The sequence below is a fragment of the Lontra canadensis genome, unplaced genomic scaffold (assembly GCF_010015895.1).
Source record: "Lontra canadensis isolate GAN:19392208 unplaced genomic scaffold, GSC_riverotter_1.0 scaffold2, whole genome shotgun sequence".
In the NCBI taxonomy this organism is placed as follows: domain Eukaryota; kingdom Metazoa; phylum Chordata; class Mammalia; order Carnivora; family Mustelidae; genus Lontra; species Lontra canadensis.
This window is the reverse complement of record NW_022630996.1, coordinates 42,077,926-42,099,928: the sequence shown is the minus strand read 5'-3', so window position 1 is coordinate 42,099,928 and position 22,003 is coordinate 42,077,926. Positions and strand designations below refer to the sequence as shown.

General features: G+C 42.7%; 1 protein-coding gene across 1 annotated transcript in view; it reads left to right on the top strand.

The window, feature by feature from the left end:
- Positions 1–17,062: 17,062 nt before the first annotated feature.
- SNX10 (sorting nexin 10) overlaps positions 17,063–22,003 on the top strand; it is a 66,340-nt gene continuing 61,399 nt past the window's right edge. Inside the window, exon 1 of the mRNA XM_032872877.1 lies at positions 17,063–17,235. The gene's annotated coding sequence lies outside the window, so the exon portion shown is untranslated. The remainder of the gene's footprint in view (positions 17,236–22,003) is intronic.

Below are 22,003 nucleotides of genomic sequence, written 5' to 3'. Positions count from 1 at the left end.
GACTGGCTTCATCTGACTGGCTTCATCATTTCCAGGAAAACTGAATCACAAACAGTGAGACTGAAGAAAGAGAAATATTCCAAATGAGCTACTGGAATAGTACAAACCATGATTAACTTTGTCTCGTTGCTGCCTCATCCAATTAAATGCTCCTTGTATTGATTACAAAAAGAATGAACATTTCTATTGTTAATTTCATTTTCTCCCAACTTGAAACTGAAACAGGCTTGCTGGATAGTAAAGTTTTTTGTTTTTTTTGTTTTTTTAATTCTAGAAGCTAAAATAAAATAAAATTCCAGGATCAAACTATAATTTCTTTAGGGCTTGACCAAGGTATACCTGAGGAAGGAAAGAAGGGACACTTGTCCTTGAATGGCTCATATCTTTGACTGGATGCAAAAGATATGGGCTGTTTGTTCTCATCTTATAAATTTGTGGATATTTTTTTTTTTGCAAGCCTCCCTAGGCTTTATGCAATAGATAATAGAGGAAAATTCCATATATCCTGCCTGTCTTCTCCAGATATATTTCTATGAAAAAAAAGGTTATCCTGATGTGTTAAAAATGTAGCTAGATTTGTTTTAATCAGGTGTGGTAAGACAGCAGACATGGACATGGCTGTCAGGAAGGAAGAGGTTTATACTCAGGGATCCCTTGAAACAGGAGGCATGCCATGCCATGGAGGGCCACATGGGGAAAGACCAGGGATAGTCAGGAGATGGAAGAACAGAAGAGGGCTGAGCATGGCCCAGAACCTTCATTGGACCTCTCTTGGAAGGAACCACCAAGGAAGGTTAAGTCCACTGAGTCAGCTTAGGATGGGATGGTTTGAATAATTTGGGCAAACTCTGGGCTCTAGGGGCGGTCTCTAGTTGTCTAGTACCTGGCCCTGGGGTGGTTTCGAGTGAGAGGAATTTGGCGTGGTGTGGGAGAGTTTGATAAAGGAGATGGTTGAGGATGTGGGTTCTGGATTGGTGGGTTTATATATCAAATGCACACTGGCAGGGGAGTCATTTGCTATCTCTAGGAAGTAGCTAGCCGTGGGAGGAGCAGTCTCTCCAGCATCAAGAATACAGAAAATAAGAAAACCCAAGAAAGACCCAGTCGGCTGATCACCTTAGGATCAGCCGACTGGGTCTTTCTTGGGTTTTTTCAGTGTTTTTGTTTTTTTTTCCCCCAGTTTGCTTCCACCTTTCTTTCTTTTCCTCCTTTGTCCCCTCACCCTTTTATCCTAATGACTATTTATTGCCTGTGTTTCAGGCACTGTGTCTGGAACTGCAGAAGTCTACTGTATACAAGCACAGTCCCTGTCCTCAGGGAGCTCACAGGCCAGCGGGGAAAGTAGACATCGGCTTTGTGGTGGTGTTGGAACTTCAGGGATCTTTTCAGACTTACTTTTAAGATGTTCTTCTTGGGCGCCTGGGTGGCTCAGTGGGTTAAGCCTCTGCCTTTGGTTCAGGTCATGATCTCAGGGTCCTGGGATCGTGTCCTGCATCGGGCTCTCTGCATGGCAGGGAGCCTGCTTCCTTCTCTCTCTCTGCCTGCCTGTCTGCCTACTTGTGATCTCTCTCTGTCAAATAAATAAATAAAATCTTTAAAAAAAATAAATAAGGGGCGCCTGGGTGGCTCAGTGGGTTAAAGCCTCTGCCTTCGGCTCAGGTCATGATCCCAGAGTCCTGGGATCGAGCCCCACATCGGGCTCTCTGCTCTGCAGAAAGCCTGCTTCCCCCTCTCTCTCTCTGTCTGCCTCTGCCTACTTGTGATCTCTCTCAGATAAATAAATAAAATCTTAAAATAAATAAATAAATAAATAAATAAATAAATAAATAAATAAATAAAATGTTTTTCTCTCTCCTTTCTGGTGTCGTCCTGTCTACCTCTAACAGTTCCTGCCCTTCTGTTTTCTGGGCTACCGTTTACTCAAGAATTGGCAGTAAATAAAAGGAAAAGGGGTCAGACTGAGTGTTCGCGGTCTCCTCCCTGTCAGGTATTGGGCTTTAATAATGAGGCTTGTACATCCCTTATAATAACCATGGAGCTTTGTTGCAGACAACTGTGCTGGCTAGAATCCTCTAGGTGAGAGGGGTGTCATTCTTCCTTATTTCATCTCATCTGGAAAGTGTGTAACACTTTGTTCTCCAAAGATGTCAAGTTATTACAGGAGTTATTACAGAGGCAAAGGAACGTATAACAAGGAATACTGATACCTCTTTGACATTCGTGTATGTCGACCACTTCCATGGCAAGGATGTTAAAGGACTAAGCAAGATGGTATATAAGAATGCAGGCCCCTGGGATACGGATTTATGGCAACTGTTTTCAGAACCAGTGTGCTTTCTCAGCAACACCTGATCTCACTGTGGACCAGAGCTTGGGTCCCCTCAGGAGCCCTGATATTTTTGTTTTGAGATAGTATGCTCTCTTCATCTTTGTGTGCCTCAAATTTTGACCTCACTCTCAAATGACAGCTTAGCTGAGTAAAAAGTTTAGGTTGTCGGCTATTTTCCCTCAGCATTTCCAGTATCTGTGGCTGCGGATGAGAAGCCTATGGCCATTATTGATCATTCCTGCAACAGCTTCTTCTCTCTGGTAACTTTCTAGATTTTCTTTTACCCCTGATGTTCTGCAGTCTCGCTTTTATAGGTCTAAGCGAAGGTTTAGTTTTCTTTTTCCTTCTTGTATTTTAAAGTACAATTTCTATCTGAAGAATCAATCATGCCTTTCAACAATGCTGGATAATTTCCAATTGTCACCACCTGAAACATTGCTTCTCTGCCATTCAATTCAGTGACTTCTGGAGCAGCGTTTTGTAAGTGATTTGGAGTCTTCTGACCTATTATCCGTATCTCTTAACTGTTTCTGGGAGGCATTCTGGGCAAATGCTGCAATTACGTTTTCCAGTTTAGTAATCCTTTCTTCACCTGCGTCCAGCCTGGTGTTTATCTCATATGCTGAGTCTTAAACTTCACTGACTACAGTTTCATTTGATACTTTTGTCTACCTGATTATTCTCATTTCTCTTTTTTTTTGGATTTTTAATTTTCCCCCTTTAATGGATATTGTTCCTTTATTTGTCTCTTTTAAGGTCCTGAGCACAGACAATGCCTTTTCCAGAGAGCTTCATCAAGTTCCCATGGCATAGAGGTTAATAAGGGGCTACAAGAGTTTGGACAATGGACATCTCAGTGGGGACCTGTGGAGCCTGGAGACCTGAAGCTTCTTTAAATATTTAGCTCTAAGCAAGGCCTTTGGTTCCTTTTTAGCCTGTTGGGGAGGCAGGTATTGGGTTGGGGGGAAGTGACCTAATGCCTGAAATCAACTCTCCCACTGACCCAGTGCAGTAGAATTTAGAGTCTAATTTATTTTCATAGACAAAATATAAAAATGAGTCATTTCTTAAAAAAAAAAAGTCACAGTTGCCACTTTATACCTACCTATATGTGCCTTCCAGAAGAAAACAAATATGAAAGTATAATTTACATACCTTTTATAAACTGTTTTTTTTTTTTTCCTTAGATCTTATATCAAGAACTTCCTTCCATCCTTACATATTTTCTCTTACTTTTGTTAACTTCATCTCGGTCGTCGTTCAGATGAATCGCCCCCCTTCTCTTACCCCATTTTCTCTTGAACTACTTGTTTTTGTTTCCGTAGTCAACTAACTGGTGAGCACCCTAATTTTGTCCTCTGGAGGGAAGCTGGAGACTGTGCTCCTTTAGGCCTGCTGGTTGCCATGGAGACAGAGACCAGGCGCTGCTGGGGATGGTCTGTCAAAGAGTGGTAGCGCCAGCCAAGGTATGGAGAGGAAACCACGTTGGGGAAAGCTCACAGGAAACCATTCCGAAGCTGTCAGGTTGTCTGAGTTCCTGACTGCTCTTCCAGGCCAGCTTGTATGAGGAAAGGGCCTTCTCCCGTCCAGTGACATGGCAGCAGGTGGACTGGATTGTGGTTGTCTGTCTCATGCACTGGAGAGCAACATGGGAGGACGGACATGCTGGGTCAGGGCGGAAGCTCACATGAGAAGAGACAGAGCTTCTCTTCCAATTTGCCTCTACCGCAGCCATGAATGGGAACCTCCTTGAAGTTAACCTCATGGACAGCGGACAGAAGCGTGTGACTCTTGGAGCAGGAGAGAAAGAATTGGTGATTCCAGATGGAGACGAAGGCTGACAGGTGTACAGTTGCACATGAGGACCTGTTTCGGGGCTTCCAGAGACAAGGAGGGGAGGGGTCTGGGAAGAGAGAAGCTGAAGGTCTGCTTTCAAGTCGGTGACAACTCAAAGCTTTGGGATTTGGGCATTAATGCAGGTTTACCATTTTTTTTTAAAAACTTACAGATGGCGCTCACTTGGGGGCCTTCACTGGTGGTTATTTTAAACCCTAGTGCATCTGTAGCACATCTGTCCAAATTAATTACCTAAGCATTTGGTTGGGATGTTGAGACTGATTATGGCACACATACCCCAAAGGGGGATGAAAAGGTTTACTGCTCACTGCGGAGAGTAGGGTCTCTCCCTTGCAGGTCTCAAAAACAATTTGAGGGAGCAGGGAAAAGAGGTTGGCTTGAGGGTGCTTTTATTACGTTTGGGGTAAATTCAGGTAAGGTTTCCCTGTGTGTGTCTGAACTTCCTCCTGGTGCCAAAGGGGGAGCACACTTTTCTATCAGCTTGTCAAGACATGGGGTTGGAAGGAAAGAGGAAGGTGTAGGATTTAAAAGCTATCAGAAGGGGTGCCTGGGTGGCTCAGTGGGTTAAACCTCTGCCTTTGGCTCATGTCATGGTCCCAGGGTACTGGGGTTAAGCCCCGCATCAGTCTCTCTGCTCAGTAGGGAGCCTGCTTCACTCCCCCCATCCTGCCTACTTGTGATCTCTCTCTCTGTCAGATAAGTAAATAAAATCTTAAAAAAAAAAAAAAGCTATCAGAATATATATATATATATATATATATATAGAATCAGATTCTTATTATATATAGGGTGTGACCTTGTTGACATAATTACCTTGATGTAAATTAGTTGAAACTGATGTTTTGACATAATATACTTTCATGCAGACAAAATAACAAACCATTACATTTGAGTTTTCTTTTTAAAAAAAGAGTGAGCCCTAGACACAAATTACACTACGCTCTATCCCACCCATCGCTGAGCCTTGCTTCATTCTACATTCTTTTCCTTGTGTCTGCTCCAGGACGCTGTTCTTGCTTCTGCTTTCAGTAATAATGATAGTGATGCCACCATGATCTGTAGTAGGTTATCACTGGTGTCCCTGGGTCAAGAGGGCAGGGTGGCTTGGCGGCATGCAGGAAGCTGCATATAGGGTATATTAAGTGAGAAAAAATGCATCACTATGCAGGAATTAATGCAATAGTCACATCTAATCGGGATTGCAGAACATTTGCTCACAAAAGCCATTTATCCCACTTTGATGGATTCAACCAAATAAAACCAGTCATTATTGGCTCACGCATGCTTCTTGGGGCTGTAAAGTCAGGCTGTGTTAACCCAGGGAAAATTCTACCTGCGGTGAATGAAGATCTGCGCGGAAGTCCCATTGTTCAAATTCTTATTGTTGCAATTCATGCTTACGTAAATGCTGGGCAGGGAGATTCCTGAAGCTCCATCTGTATCTTCCAATGATGCTTTATCAGAACACTCAAGAGGCAGTGAGAAGAAAATTGCCAAACACTGAAGTAATGTGAAGGAGAGGCTGGGACCACTGTCGGGTCCAGCAAAACGAGAGGCTCAACTTCAGTGGTGTTTTTGGGGTGCGACAGGATATAAGGGGAAGACCTCTCACACCGTGGGGCGCTGTGTGGCATGTGCTCTTCCCTGCGGACCCAGTCCTAGAGAATCATCGAAGCACTTCACTGGAGCCAGCAGTCTCTCATTCCCAAGAGGGAATCCTAGGAAGAGCCTTTCCCGGGAATGTGAAGAGTCTACAGGAGGGAGATAACACAGGACGGTCTTGGCTGGGCAAGGGGCTAAGCCTCAAGGCATGCGAGGGACATCACATTAGACCCTTTGTCTCCATGTATTCGTCCATTCCGTATCTGCACCTGTGTGAACACCAGCCAGATCGAGAAATAGACCATCACGTCAGGTCCCTTCCGGGCACAACTTCCCACTGCTATGACTAATAATGCTGCAGATGACTTTTGACGGATTTTTATATACTCTTTTGTATTTGGCTTCTTTCATGGAACGTTATGCTAGGAGAGTTGTCCACATCATTGTGCACAGCCATGGGTGCATTCGCTGTCAGTAGTGTATGAATACACTGCAATTCACCTCTCCCGATGTTGATGGTCATTTGGTTGTTGACAGTTTGGGGATATCATGAATAGCGTTGCTTTGAACATCCCTATTCATGTTTAGTGAACATACATGTGCAGTTTGTTGAGCCCAGAGCCAGGAGTGCATTCACTGGGCCACACAGTATGCGTATGTTGAGTTTCACTACATTATACCCAAGGATTTTCCAAAATGGATCATGAGAGTTGCAGTTGCTCTTCATCAGCAGCAAAATGTGGTATTATTAGTCTTATTCTGGTAGGTATTTTAAGCGTATATTCCTCTGAAGATTTCTGAGTCTGAACACCTTGTTCTACGTTTATATGTTCATTGTTTATTTGAATAGCATCGTCTGGGAAGTTCAAGACTTTGTCTATTTTCCTACTGGGCTGTCTGGCTTTTAAAAAATTGATTTTAAGGGGTTGTTTATATTTTCTGGATATAAGTCCTTTTTAGATTTCACAGATTCAGTATCTTCTACTCTGGTTAATTTTTCCACTCTTAGTGGTGTACTTTGATGAACAGAACTTCTTAATCTTAAGGTAGTCCGACTTATCAATTGTTCTTGATGGTTAGTGCTTTTGATGGCCTGTTTAAGTCCAACAAATAGTATCCTAAATGTTCATCAAGAAGCTTAATAGTTTTACCTTTGACATTTAGGTCTATCATGCATGTTGAAATGATATTTCTGTATGGTGTGATGGTAATTTTATTATACACTATATATATATATATATATATATATATATATATATATACATACACACATACACATACATACACACAATGTAAATACATATATATTTTTCATAAATGTGTCCCTAACATTTATAGGTCCCAGGCCAAGTGTATAATGGCGATATACCTAGTGTATTTCTAAATGTTTACAAGTTATAAATCAAGCTGACAAACTGTTAAATGAAATATAATTCTTCTACTTTGACAGATCTACCTTTTAATGTCAAAACTAAAAAATATGTTCATAGTCATGTTTTTATGTGATTGACGTATAAAATACCCAAGATGACTAAATTTAATAATTATTGGGCATGTCTGGTGTTCTGTTGATGGACTGGTGATGTTTATATGAGGGATAAAACAAACATTCACAATTCATAAATTATTACATATTTACCCCATAAAGTTATTTTTCTTTGATTTGGCTAAATCATTAACTTTATTATTATAATGAAGAATTTCCACATTATTTGTTTTCTGTTGACAGTCACAATCTAAAGAATGGAAAATAAGATGGAACTATAGTCAAAAAAATAAATAAAAAAGAAAAAATACCAAACAAAACAAAAAACAAAACCAACCAAACAAATATGTAATTACAGTCAAAATGACCAAAATTTGAATAGAAAGTTTCAGATGTTTTCTAAAAGTTCTTATTCCTTCCAAAACATTCACTATCACCTGTTAAAATTAAAAAGCAAAAACAGACCCTGAGAAGCTGGTGGAATCAGTGGCAGGAGTGGCCAGAGATGCCCACCACAGGTTGAAAAGCTGAGCTCCCTGTGGTGGGCAGATGGGTCCTCGCTACAGAGCTGCACATTGACTGCCTTATGCCCTGACTGCATACATCAAAACACTTCTCCCTGGGAGACTCCATGATTTCTCCTGGAAATGGGCCCAAGCAGGCTCCCTGGGCTCCACATGGGCTGCTGCCAACAGGGACACCTGAGATGGGAAGAAAGGGAACCAGCCTAGAGAGGCTAAGTGACTTGAGACTGACATGTCAGAGAGGCCAGCCAAGTTACCAGCCAAATACAACCAAGTGAATGGCCCCAGGCAACACACATGGAGGGTCACCTAGCTGAGTCCTACTTGAATTCTTGACCCACAAAACCATGGGCAAAAAACCCCAAAGCAAAAAACACACATGAGAAACTAAAAAAGCAAAAATAAAGGATATATACCAAACATAAAACTTGTTAATTAAATTACTTAAATATGCTGGTACTTTTTTATTTGATTTTTTGAAAATTAATGAAATATTTGAAAAAAGAAATATTTAATATTTAATATTTTTAATATTTTAAAATATTAAAATATTTTAATATTTTCATAATATTTCATACAACAAAATTCTTCACAATTTTAATATTCAATGCCAATTTAATTGCCACTATAAATAAGCACATTTTACCCTTGTCTATCTACACCCACATAGAAATTTAACAGCTCTTTGAATTGCTTAATATTGCAAAAACATTCTAAACTGCCAGGAGCAATTGTTGTAAATACCGCACATGGTTTGAAATATAAAGGGAAGCAAGAAAATGGATGCCTGGTGTTACTGAGAAATGATACCTTGTTATGCAGGATTTATTACACTCTTATCATCTAAAAGAAAGGATTTGAGAGGTAATTAATTTGTCTGCTCTGAAACCCAAAGTTGCTCCTGTTCAAATCCTCCCTGCACTTGAGTTGGTCTCTCTCTTTTTTTTCAAGATTTTATTTATTTATTTATTTATTTGAGAGAGAGAGAGAGAGAGAATGTATATGTGTGTGAGCACAAGCAAGGGGTATGGTCAGAGGAAAAGGGAGAAGCCGACTCCCTTCTGAGCAGGTAGCCCAACATGGGGGCTCGATCCCAGGACCCCAAGATCAAGACCTAAGCTGAAGGCAGACACTTAACTGACTGGGCCACCCAGGTGCCCCAGAAGCAGTAAGTCTCTGACAATGGCCATGACATAACCCACAGACCCACCACATTGTCACTTAGCTACCTTCACACGCTGAAATGTGTTACTTGCTAAATTTTAACCTATTGAACACTATCTGGTGTTCCTGATGTGGCCAAGGTTAACTATTAACTTATTTTGTATAGAACTCAGAATAAAACTTGATTTCCTCTCACTGCAAAAAAAGTTCAATTGTTACACATAAAGGGCATGTCCTCTAGGGCCACAGAGCAGGATTATACGGGTTGCACCCTTGAACAACACTAGGGGGAGCTCTTCATGGGCTAGTAAGTTTTCACATATTTTAAAGGATAGTGTTGCAGCAGGTGGCCTTAAAGTGTCCTGGTGAAAGAGAGCTTCTTAACAAATTCTAGTAAAGGGTTTGCAGCGGGGTTGGGGCTTTCTTTTCTCCAGAGGAAATCTCTATAAATGTTTAGTTCTTCTAGACCATCTATTCACACACACACACACAACACAAACACACACAAACAGAACAGGTTTTACAAGCTTAAAACTTCTTTTATATAAATAGTAGCATACTATATTATTTTCCACATTTCTTTTTTCACTTACTATGTCTGGAAGACCTTTCAATGTCAATGCATACAGACATTGCTATACGCATGTACCATTGATTATTTAAACATTCCCTTACTGGGAGACCTTGAACTTGCTTCCAGTTTTTTGCTGTCACTGACAATGCTGCAATGCCCATCCTCGCAGGTACCCACTCAATCACATGAGTAAACCCTTACATGAGTAAGGTTTTCTGTAGCAGGGAGGCTGAGAAGTGGTACTGCTGGTCTACGGGGTATTTGCTACTTGATAGGACATGGCCAAATCACTCTTGGGAATTGTTTTTCCAATTTACACTACATGCGTAGACTATCAAAATATCTACGGTCAACGTGTAATACTCTCAATTACATTTTTTTAAAAAAAGATTTTATTTCTTTTTTTGAGAGAGGGTGAGCGAGGGAGAGAGCCCGAGCGGGGTGAGGGGCAGAGGGAGAAGCAGACTCCCCACCAAGTAGGGAGGCCACCTCGGGGCTCCATCCCAGGGGCTCCGGGACCATGACCTGAGCTGAAGGCAGATGCTCAACTGGCTGAGCCACCCAGGCGCCCTCAATTACAATTTTTAAACTAAGCTAACTGTTGAAAATGGATTCTCCTTTTATGGTTTATTAGCTATTGGAACTTCTTTTGTGGAGTTGTCTGTTCATGGCTTTAGGGCTTGCCTCTTTGTTTACATATTTTTTAATGTGCTCTTTGATATTTGAAAGGTTCAGAAGGAGATAGAGGGAAAAGTAATCTTCCTCCCACCTTTGCCCCAGCTCCCTATTTCTCCTCACCAAAGTGTACCCTTTCAGAGATATTTCACACAGACACACAGACTGGTTATGTTTAAAAACATAGGCGTGTGTATGTCCATTCACAGAAAACTGTATACGTGAGTGTAAGCACATCCTCTTCTGTAGGAATTATCACAATGAGATTTAGATACTAGGCAACCATTTATTTAGGAAGGTTGAGGCATGCATTCGAGGCAATATCTAAGGGGTGACTGGGTGGCTCAGTCCTTAAGCATCTGCCTTTGGCTTAGCTCATGATCCTGGGGTCCTGAGATGGAGTCCCGCATCTGGCTCCCTGCTCGGCGGGAAACCTGCTTCTCCCTCTCCCACTCCCCCTGCTTGTGTTCCCTCTCTCACTATCTCTGCCAAGTAAATAAATAAAATCTTAAAAACAAAAAAGAAGCAATAAGTAATGCTTATGAAACTCCTTTTTACTCTGTTGCAATATCAGGCTAAGTTATTTATATGTATTATCTCTTAATTTCAACCCTTGGGTAGATACTAGTTTATAGATAAGAAAATTGAGACTTGGAGTGATTTGCCAGGTCACATGGCTACTAAGTAAAAGCTTTGGGATTAAAGCAGAGTTTTTGGCTCTGGAGCTGTAACCACTGCGATCTACTACCTCCATATGGCTATTGGCTGTAATGCACCCATAATCTAGAACTAGCACCGTGGGTACAAAATAGACGCTACAGCATTTGCAGAGCAGGAACCTCTCCGAGCTCCTCCATTCAGGAGGGTGGCTTCTCTGTTGTTCTCTTGCTCTTTGGTTGACTATTGGTGCTAATTATACATGCTGCTATTTGTTAGGTGTCTCAGGCCCGGATTTATGTTCAAGATATGCTCAGTAATGCTAAGGTTTGTTCCTTGTTTTTGGTCAGTTCTAACCAACAAATTTATTATTTTTAGTTTGTAAAAATCTGCTAGTAAAACCAATCCTTTTAAAAATGGAGTTCTTGGGACGCCTGGGTGGCTCAGTGGGTTAAGCCGCTGCCTTCGGCTCAGGTCATGATCTCAGGATCCTGGGATCAAGTCCCGCATCGGGCTCTCTGCTCAGTGGGGAGCCTGCTTCTCTCTCTCTCTCTCTCTCTCTCTCTCTCTGCCTGCCTCTGTCTACTGTGATCTCTCTCTGTCAAATAAATAAAATAAAATCTTTAAAAAAAAAAATAAAAATAAATAAATAAATAAATAAAAATGGAGTTCTTGGGGTGCATGCATGGTGCAGTTGGCTAAGCATCTGCCTTTGGCTCAAGTCATGATCCCAGGGTCCTAGGATCGAGCCCCACATCAGGCTCGCTGCTCAGCAGAGAGCCTGCTTCTCTCTTTCCCTCTGCCCCTCCCTGCTGCTTGTACTCTTTTGCTTGCTCTCTCTCTCAAGTAAATAAATAAAATCTTTAAAAAATAAATAAAAAATAAAATAAAGTTCTTAATAATGCAACACTTTCTTTGGTTCTTTCTTTCCTTTTTAGGGAATGAAGCTGTTAGCTATTTTCATTGATCAGAATGACAGTACATCTCTGCAGCATACGTCCATAGGTGGGTCTTGTGGAATACTAGGCAAGGTACCCAACATCCAATTTGCTCCTATGCCAGGACCAAACCTGGTGTGCCTCTGTTGGTTGTTGTGAAATAATACTATATATATTAATAATACTATATATAGTATAAATCATATATCTATCTATCTATCTATCTGCCCTAGTTTCCTGGCATAGATCCTTATAATTCCTAAGTGATAAGAGCTTTGGGAGATCTTTTGTTCTAATATTTGGTTTTGACTTTGGTTCACGACAGAGAGCTCCTAAATCCCTTGGAATTTCCAAGATCCTTGGGAGTGCCTTTTGTTCTAATGAGGTAACTCTGGGTGGGCTCCTGGATAGATTTAAGATGGAGGCTGGTCACAAGAAAGACCAAACCCTGGTTAGCAGCTTAGAACTTTCCACTCCACTTCCTATCCTTTGGGAAGGGGAGAGGGACTGGTGTCACAAGAGATCTTACCACATATCACTAGGCCAGGAGAAGATCAAGAATCAAAATCTGAAGTATAGTTTCTGTTGAAGCTATACCACTTTTGCACCATCGTTAAGTCAAAAAATCTTAAATCGAACCATCGTAAGTCAGGAACCATCTGTACAGTGAAAACTTGGAACTTGAACCGGCATCTTAAGTCTTAACGGGACTAAGGCAATCTCATGGGACAGAATGCTAGCTCCGGGGAGACAGCGTCAGAACTGAAGTGAATGGTAGGACACCCATCTGGTGTTGCAGAATTGCTTGGAAAACTCATACATCTGGAGTAAAGGAGAAAAGAGGGTTTTTTCTTATATAGTTCTGTAAAGACAAGTGACCCCATAGCCTGTTGTGTGACGATAATTCTGATTATATATATGTTAGCACCCACTGTAAATACTGGTCTTCTGACCTGCATTTTCTTTTCTTTTTTTCCTTAAAGTGTATTTATTTATTTATTTATTTTTAGTAATCTCTAAATCCAATGTGGGACTTGAACATACAACCCAGAGATCAAGAGTAGCATGCTCTTCTGACCGAGCCAGTCAGGCGCCCCCTGACCTCCATTTTCTATTTGCAATAAGACATAAGGATGTGTTATACTTAGTGAATCATCTTTGAGACAAAAGTTTCAATTATCCCTCATTAAATTTCTGAACAGTTTAGAATGAAGACGATCTTAAATTGTTCATAAGCTGTGACTGTTTACAAACACCTCTCTAAGTCGATTAGGATTTTTTCAGTACTGGGCAATCAAATACAGAAATAAATTGGATGTTGATCCTGATAGGAGATTCCAATAATTGTTCACAAATCCTTGATTTCAATTGTTGGTGTTCAACAAAGCAGATTCTGGTGGTCCTGGATTTCTTTACGATATACAAATGTTACAAAATCAAGGTTTTCAAATACATGCATAGTAATGCAATTCTGTTTTTCTCAGTTTTAAAAAGGGTGTTCTTTTTTAAAAAAAGGATCCCTTGCTAAAAACATTGGAAAATCAATAACTTGGACCACAGTAAAGAGGCTGTTGTAGGATTCTGAGGAGTGAAGAACTGGATAGGAGAATGGAAAGCAGAAGGCGAGGAAACACCAAGATCTGATCACAGTGAAATGCGTAGGGCTGGATCTGTGTGGACTGGGGAAGGGAGCAGGTCAAATTTGGTAGGATTGTGGCCTTTAACTGAGAGAAATATATTCCACTAATAAAAATTAGGAAAGATGGAGGGATGCCTGCGTGGCTCAGTGGGTTGGGCCTCTGCCTTCGGCTCGGGTCATGATCTCAGGGTCCTGGGATAGAGTCCCACGTCGGGCTCTCTGCTTAGCGGGGAGCCTGCTTCCCCCCCTTCTCTCTCTCTGCCTGCCTCTCTGCCTACCTATAATCTCTCTCTGTCCATGAATAAATAAAAATCTTTGAAAAAAAATTAGGAAAGATGGAGTGGTGGGTAGATAGATGAGAAGTCTAAACCACTTTATCTTACAAATAGGTAATCAGGCTCAAAAGTTTTCTTTAGTCATTATGTGGCAGGGGTGCATAAGAGAGTTATTTTGAAAAAAAAATGTTAGATTAATGGTCAAGAGTGGTTATTTTTATTCATGTTAATCTGTCCTCATACTATTCAAAAAGGATTATGATTGTAAGAAATCAAAATCCAAATTATTTGTGGTTTAATTTTTTTACTCATGTCCCTTATTGTTTGATGAATGATAAAAGCCATTTTCTGTACATTGTATCTACCATGACAATGTTTCTCAAGAAGGCAGGACCATTCATGTACATTTAAAGGTAAAGAGTTTTTAATATAATGTTCTGTTCTTTATAGTATCAGTTAATTACAATTTCTGAGCACTGGGTCCAGGCAACTTCCATTTTTACTGTCTGTAGATTTTGTAATTTTCCCGGGGATGGAGGAAGAACTCAGTAGCTACTTACTGACTTTTGAGCTAGAGGCAGTGTACTGGAGGTGGCTTTCCTTAATATGGCTACTAAGGGTAGCTTGGAGATGGAAGAGATTAGAGAAGAGGATCAAATTATAATAACAGTTATGATAAAATTATAATAATGTCATCATAATAAATATATTTGTTGAGCACTTACTATGTACCTAGCACAGTTCCAAGAACTTTACCTGATTATTAAAAAAATTTTTTTGAAGTATTTTACCTTTTTTCTAAAGTAATCTCTACACCCAATAAGGGACTCAAACTCATGACCCCAAGTTCAAGAGTACATGCTCTACTGACTGAGCCAGCCAGATGCCCCATACCTAGATTATTTCACCTAATCCCCACAACAACCCTATGTGGCTGGTGCTATTTTTACCAGCCATCTTTTTTAAATGGGAAAATGAGGCCCAGAAAGTTTAAGTTCTTTTCCTAAGCTCATAAAACGAAAGGTGGTAAAGCTAGGGTTTAAACTCAGTTAACAGGATCCTAGCAGCCACAGTTGAGGAAGGATTTGTCAGTTAAAACAATTTCTTCTTAAAAGCAATTTTATGATGATTTTCTCAGCTGGCTAGGATTTCTTAAGCACCAGAAAGTCCTGGTTTTTCACTTGCCCACCGATGGTGTAACAAAGTCAGAACCTAAAAAGGTGGTGGTCACTTAGCTCTAGCCTCTGGATTCAGGCTGCACATTACAATTCTTAAACCCGTAACACCATCCACGGAGTGGATTAAAATATTCCATTATTGCTTCATTCTATTCTGAATTCTTTTTATATTCTCCCTCTCTGTTAGGGTCATAATTCTAACAGATATTTAAATGACCTTCTATAGACTCTCCAAAGGTTTTTTTGCTACTCTGTCTACAGTTGTAAGGTTGTGCTTTGACAATAATACATTCAGAAAGATTTTAATTTTCTAGAATCTCTTGGGATCTTAAACATATGCTGCATTTTGTTTTTCAGTCAATGCTTTTCTTTGTGGAGCAAAGGAACGAGACTTTGAAAATCACACTTTAATTTGATTTTCAAAAGCTATCAAGTTTACATTCACTTGTGTATTATGACTTGGGTGCAATTTTAAGAAATTAAATAGTAATGTTAAAAACAAGACAACAGAGGTGCCTGGATGGCTCAGTGGGTTAAAGCCTTTGCCTTCGGCTTGGGTCGTGATCCCAGGGTCCTGGAATAGAGTCCTGTGTCCCCCTGTCTGGCTCTCTGCTCAGCAGGGAGCCTGCTCCCACCCCACCCACCTGCCTCTCTGCCTACTTGTGATCTCTGTCAAATGAATAAATAAAATCTTAAAAACAACAACAAAAAAACCCCAAGACAACAGGGTGCCTGGGTGGCTCAGTGGGTTAAAGCCTCTGCCTTCAGCTCAGGCCATGTTCCCAGGGTCCTGGGATTGAGCCCCACATCAGGCTCTCTGCTCAGCAGGAAGCCTGCTTCCTCCTCTTTCCCTCTCTGCCTGCCTCTCTGGCCTACTTGTGATCTCTGTCAAATAAATAAATAAAATCTTAAAAAAAAAAAAAAACCAAAACGAAAACAAGACAACAGGCCCTACATGGAGTCGGTTATGCAAATCCCCACATCCCCAGAGACTTCCTTACAGTTTTGGTGTCTCCCAGAAATGCAATCTTAAGCCAGTCAGTCGGAAATAACCTGGTCAGCACTGGCTAGGGAATCTGCCTGATAGGTCCCAGCTGAACCCTAAAGGAAAATTACCTGGCTGCAACCAACCTGCTTTTTGTTCCTATAACTTGTCCTGTTCCCTTCTGCCTAAAAAATCTTCCCGGTTGTCCGCTCCTCAGAGCTCCTCTCTGTCTGCAAGTTGGGATGCCGCCAGATCCGTGGTCAGTGAGTAAAGCCAATAAGATCTTTAAGTTTACTCTGTTAAATTTTGTTTATTTCTCTCTCTCTCTCTCTTTTTTTTTTTTTTAAACACCAGTGCTTCAAGCTTCAGAGCTGCAAGTTCAGGATCCAAGTTAAGCCACCACTTGGTAGATACAGAACTTTTGTTACGCCAAGTCCGTCTAGGTGTGGAGGTTAGATAGGCACATTTTCTGGTGGGCCTGGAATGGCTCTGAACGATAATCTGCAGCCAGCTGTCTAACGGGAAAATTCGTGCTTGAAAAATGAAGTATAAGGCTACTTTATTATTCTGGCCTTTAGGCATCCAGGAGCTGTTTAAGTGAATCTTGGGGTTTTCCATGAAAACAGGTGGGTCACACTCAGGGCAGGGTGCCGTTCGGGAAAAGGTTTCCGGATTCTGGCCCCTTGGCAGATCTCATTTCTTTCCTCTAGAAATTTTATTATGAAAAAATTCCAATATACGGCAAAGTTTAAAGAACTTTACAGTAAACACCCCATATGTCCACCACCGAGACTCTACCGTTAACATTCAATCTTTCTTTCTGATCGCACTATCCATCTCTCCCCCATTCAGGAATCCTCCCCCTCACTAAGGGGGCGGGGTTAACAAACTCCAGGTGGCTTTTAAGTGGTGATTCCAGAGGATGCCCCTTGCATACCTTCAGTTCTAGCGTCCTGGCAAGCGCCCGTATTCCCTCCCGGATTAGGCGGACGCGCAAAGCGGAATCGGGGCTCCGGGGCGCCCCCCGGCGGCTGCACCGCTCGCTGCAGCTCGGCAGGCCGAGGGTGCGCCTCATTTTCCTCGCGCTGGAGGGCGGGGCTCGCCGGCTGCGGGGGCCGCACCTGCGACTGGGCGGTGCGGTGACAGCCCGGGCGGCGGAAGCGGGAGGCCCGGCGGCCCCACGAGGTCTGCGGGCGCTGAGCGCGGGCGCGGGGCCGCTACGTGCGCGGGGCGCGCGGGGCTGCGCTCGGGTGCGCTCCTGGGCGCTCGCCGCCGCCGCCGCCGTGCCTTTGAGTCAGCAAACTCCGCCGCCTGCCAGCCCGCCGGCTTGGCCCTGCCGGGAGGAGCCGTCCGTAAGTGACAGGAGCCCTACAGGGGAGGCCTCCCCGCGCCGCCTGGGTGGGGACCGCGGCCGAGGGCGAGCCTGCCGTCCTTTTCTCCCCAGAGGGCCCGCTGCCCCCAGGTGCCGCTGCCTGCGGGCTGGGAAGAGCTTGGGTGCTCGGGATTGGAGCGGGGAGCTGCTACCGTCGCAGCCGGGATGTGCAGGGGAGGGAGAAATGGTCGGCCCGTTTGCCAGGGGAGGACATGCGGGGTATTGCGTACCGGTCCAGGGGTTCGGGGCTAAAGAGACCCCCCAGGGAGAGGGTGGGGCGGAGGGGGAATCCTGGATGCCAGAAAAAGTGCTGTGGCACCCTACACCAGGCCGGGTTTGGGTGGGTATTTTATTATTGTTATTATTACTGAACCCACGAAATGGGTAGCTTTGAGTTTAGAAATTGGGAAGGGTAGGCAGGGGTTTTCGTAGGATTGCGGGATTGAGGGAAGAGGCCCGAGAGAAAAATCCACGTTGACTGATGATGATAAGCAGGTTTGGTGCCTCGGGAAAGCAACAGCCGGCTTTCCAGTTCTGATGCATCATACTTGTGTGAGGTCTCAGGGGTTATTGAGGGGGATGGTCACGGAGACGTAGGGCAGCCTGTCCTGCTGGAGAGGAAGGGCGTCTATTTCTGCAAGACCCGTTTACTTGTAAGAATGATGGAATTAGAAATTTAGAGCAGAAACGAGGCTTTCACGTGATCGCCTTCAAACCTTTCCTTTTAAGAACGGGGAAACTAAGGCCCGGGGAGGGGAGCCCTTCAGCCAGGTGGAAGCAGAAACAGGCCTGACAGTCCAGTGGGCTTCTGACTCTCACCCTCGGGGCGGGAAGCGGGGGCGGGCTTGGAATGCCGGACTCGCGGTCCTCCCCGGGACTGAGCGCGGCCGCGGGGTAAGGTGGACGCGGGAGAGACCAGTGAGGACTGACCTCAGTCCGAAAAAGGAGGTACTAGGTAGATGAGGTGAGGGCTCCTGCCCCTTCGGCAGTCGCTTCCAGGGGTGGCTATCCCTCAGGCCTCTTTTGTACTAAGCAATGGTAGATTTAAGATCGGCTACAGGGGATGTTTGGGATAAAGGTACACAAATAAAATATATTTAAAAGTCAGTATATGAAGATGGGAAGCAACGTGATTAGCACCGACTTGTGTTTAATTGATCATCCTGTCTCTCCTGGCAGCCTGTTTCAGAAATTCTCAGTGCCGGCTGTACCTACCGTTTCAATGGTGAGGAAATTCGTGTCCAAAGAGTGGGGACCTGCCCAGGTGTCCCTGTTCCTCTCCAAGGGGTCTCTTGATTGGCACTCCACTTCTCTCCCCGCCACTCTGGCTTGTGGTGGGAACTTCTTATTTTACTTAGGGGAAGACCTCCTGGAGTTTGATATTCAAAAAAATAGATATAAACTGTCATTCCTTTCTAAGTAAAAACCTGTTAGTTAAAGACTGACGTTTGTGTTCTAGACTGCAATTTTTTAGGCGGCTTCAGAGCCCTCTTGATAGCTTTTTTCAGCCTTAGGATCGCTACTTTCATTTTAAAGGGTTCAGTTTGTTAGCAAAGCTATTATGGGAAATGGCTTCTTTTTTCCTCTTTCGGTGTCATTGCTGTGGCTTAACAACTGCTTGCAAAAGGTTTAGAAGTGGTTGAGTCAGGGGTCCAGCTACTGTAGTCTTTCATTTCTAAGAGTGGCAAAGAGGGGCTTTTTGCCAAAGTCAGGGTTCACCTCCATGGAGAATACCCCAAATTTTAGACTGCTATCAACCACCGGTTTCTTTCTCTTGGTAACGTAGTAGGTATGAATCAGCATTTATGCTCTCTTAGCCCTGTTCAGATAAGAGATAGTACAGGGTTGTGGTTACAAATTCTGGTTTCAGACTCCTCAGATTGAAGTCTTGAACACAGTCATTCGGTATCTGAGGTACGATCAGCAGAGCACACTGTCTAACTTATCTTTTATTCGGACATTTTTTAAAAAAGGTAGTGATAATCCTTCCCTCCCAGAATTGTTCATAGCAACAGCTGATGTTTATTGAGCACTTACTATGTGCTAGGCATTGTGAGAGAGTTTTTATGTGACAGTCGCATTAATCCCCCCCACAAACTGATGGAGCAGATCCTATTTACATCTGGAGAAACTAAAGCATTAAGGTATTTAAGACTTCCCTAAACTTCATAGCTCACAATTTTAATCACTCAGCAAATGTGTTCCACCTTAATGTAATAGCTGATAATTATTTAGGGCTTACTGTAGGCCAGGCCCTGTTTCAAATACTGTATGTGTATTATTAACAGTCCTTGACATTGGTATTATTTCTACCCCCTTACTCTCCTGTTTCTGTTATAGATGAAGAAACTGGTACAGAGCCCAGGGCAGACAACCAGTAAATGATGGAGCCAGAATTTGAACTGGGCAGCCTGGCTCTGGAAGGGGAGGTCTCACCTAGTCCCTTGTGAATGTAGGTAAAGGGGTAAGCCAGGCATCAATCAAGGGCAAGTCTCATTGGCACTTTCATTTATTTTTCCCCAAGTAACTACTCCCCCCTCCTAGTATCTGCAAGGGAGATGCTCTTAGTTCTGAAAATAATTCAAATTGCTTAAGTTTTTGTGATTCTGTGTACATTTGTGTATTCTCTGTTATTTTTAATAGCTTGCAGTAGGTCCCAGTGATCTTGATCCTAGGATTACAGATAGGCTTTAGGGGATCTGTGAACCTCTGAAAATGTCTGATTTTATACTTATGGGAAAGGTGCATTATTCTGGGAGGGAGAATCTGCAGCTTACTTCTGATTCTTAAAGGGTCACCTGTGGTGGAGAGCAAGGTTAGACATGCCCATTCTCTTCCAATAATCTCATTTTACAAATGAGGCAGCGGAGGCCCAGTGGAGAGGCAGAATAACTTAATCTGAACTACACAGCTCATTCAAAGTAGAAAGGGAGCTATAACTCAGGTCCCCCGGTTTCATCTTTCCATCACACTCCCATATCTCCCTTTGGAATAAGTGGTGCCAGGTGAATAAATTATGAGATGCCAAAGACTCCCTGCTCTCCCTCGAGGCTGCCCCAGCGTAGTGAGGCCAGCAAAGCTTCCAGGAAGTGCCTCTTAAAATATAGCATCCTTTGGCATGTCACGTTATTAATTGAACCGCTTTACTACGATTCACAGCGGGCATCGGCAACTCTGAAAGGTATGAGCTGGGAGCCTAAAAATGGGGGAGAAGATAGGGAAAGATTCAGAACCTGCATTGGTTGAGTCACAAAGAGGCCATGTGGGCCTCTTGGCAGGAAATGTAGTGTTAGAATATTTTTGCTGAGAGGTTTATAAATTCAAAATTCCATGAAGTCTGAGATTTCTGTGTAGTGTGTGAGTGTGAGTCACTAGGAAGTAGGGCCACCTTCTGGCCAAAGGCTGATGCTCCAATGACTAAGCAAGACTAAAATGTCATAAGATTTCTTTTTTTTTAAGATTTTATTTATTTATTTGACAGTGAGCGAAAGAGAGAGAGAGATAAAGCGAGAGAGGGAACATAAGCAGGGGGAGTGGGAGAGGGAGAAGCAGGCTTCCTGCTGAGCAGGGAGCTGGACACGGGGCTCAATCCCAGGACCCTGGGATGACCGAAGCTCAAGGCAGACGCTTAACAACTGAGCCACCCAGGTGCCCCAAGGTCGTGAGATCTTTATGAGTTTAAGCCAGCTCCGTGACTTGATTTAATTTTTACAAACTGATAAAGCTTACCTGGAAAAGTAGCTTTGTACTGATACACAATACATTTTGAAATGTACTGTTCAGCCAGATTTCAAAATATATCCTGTAGGATGAGGAGTGGGGAGTCCAGAAATAGTTCTGTTGTGAAGACAGGGATTGAAAGTATGACAGAATCGACTTCAATAAAGTTTGTTCAGACGGTTGCCCCGCACCATTCATAAAAACACATTCCATTTAGAGTAAAGATTAAATGTCAAAACCAAATTACAGGCATTAAAATATATACATAGATGAGATGGTTTTTAAAAATAACTTTGGAGTTATTTATTTATCAGAGTTTGACAACTTTAATAAAACTCAGAAACCATAAAGGAAATTATTGATTTAACTTTATGAAACATTACACTTCTGTAAGAAAAAAAGATGTCAGAAACAAAGTTGAAAGGCAGATGAGAAATCAATAAAGCAAATAGTTGCAAAATATATAACAGACATGGAGTCTTAGAAATCAGTAGAAAAAAGAATAATCCAATAGAAACATGGGCAAAGGCTTTAATAGGTAATTCACATATGTATATAAAAATGTTTGGGGCACCTGGGTGGCTCAGTGGGTTAAAGCCTCTGCCTTCGGCAGGGTCCTGGGATCAAGCCCCGCAACAGGCTCTCTGCTCAGCGGGGAGCCTGCTTCCCTCTCTCTCTGCCTGCCTCTCTGCCTACTTGTGATCTCTGCCTGTCAAATAAATAAATAAAATCTTAAAAAAAATGTTTAACTTTATTAATGACCAGATAAGTGATCTGTTGCTTTGCATGTTCTTCCACGGCCCCACTGAGCCCTCCAGGTGGCAGCTCCTCGGCTCATCCCGGGTCGTCTTCTTTCTCCACATTTTCTCCTGAGATCTGCGGTTTTCAGATGTTTTTGTGCATAAGAATTATCTGGGGAAACTTGTTAAAGCATATTTCTGGGCCTTACTTCCAAAGAGTGTAATTCAGTAGGTCTGAAATGAGACCTGGGAATCTGTATCTTGATTCCCACGTGATCCAGAGGCAAT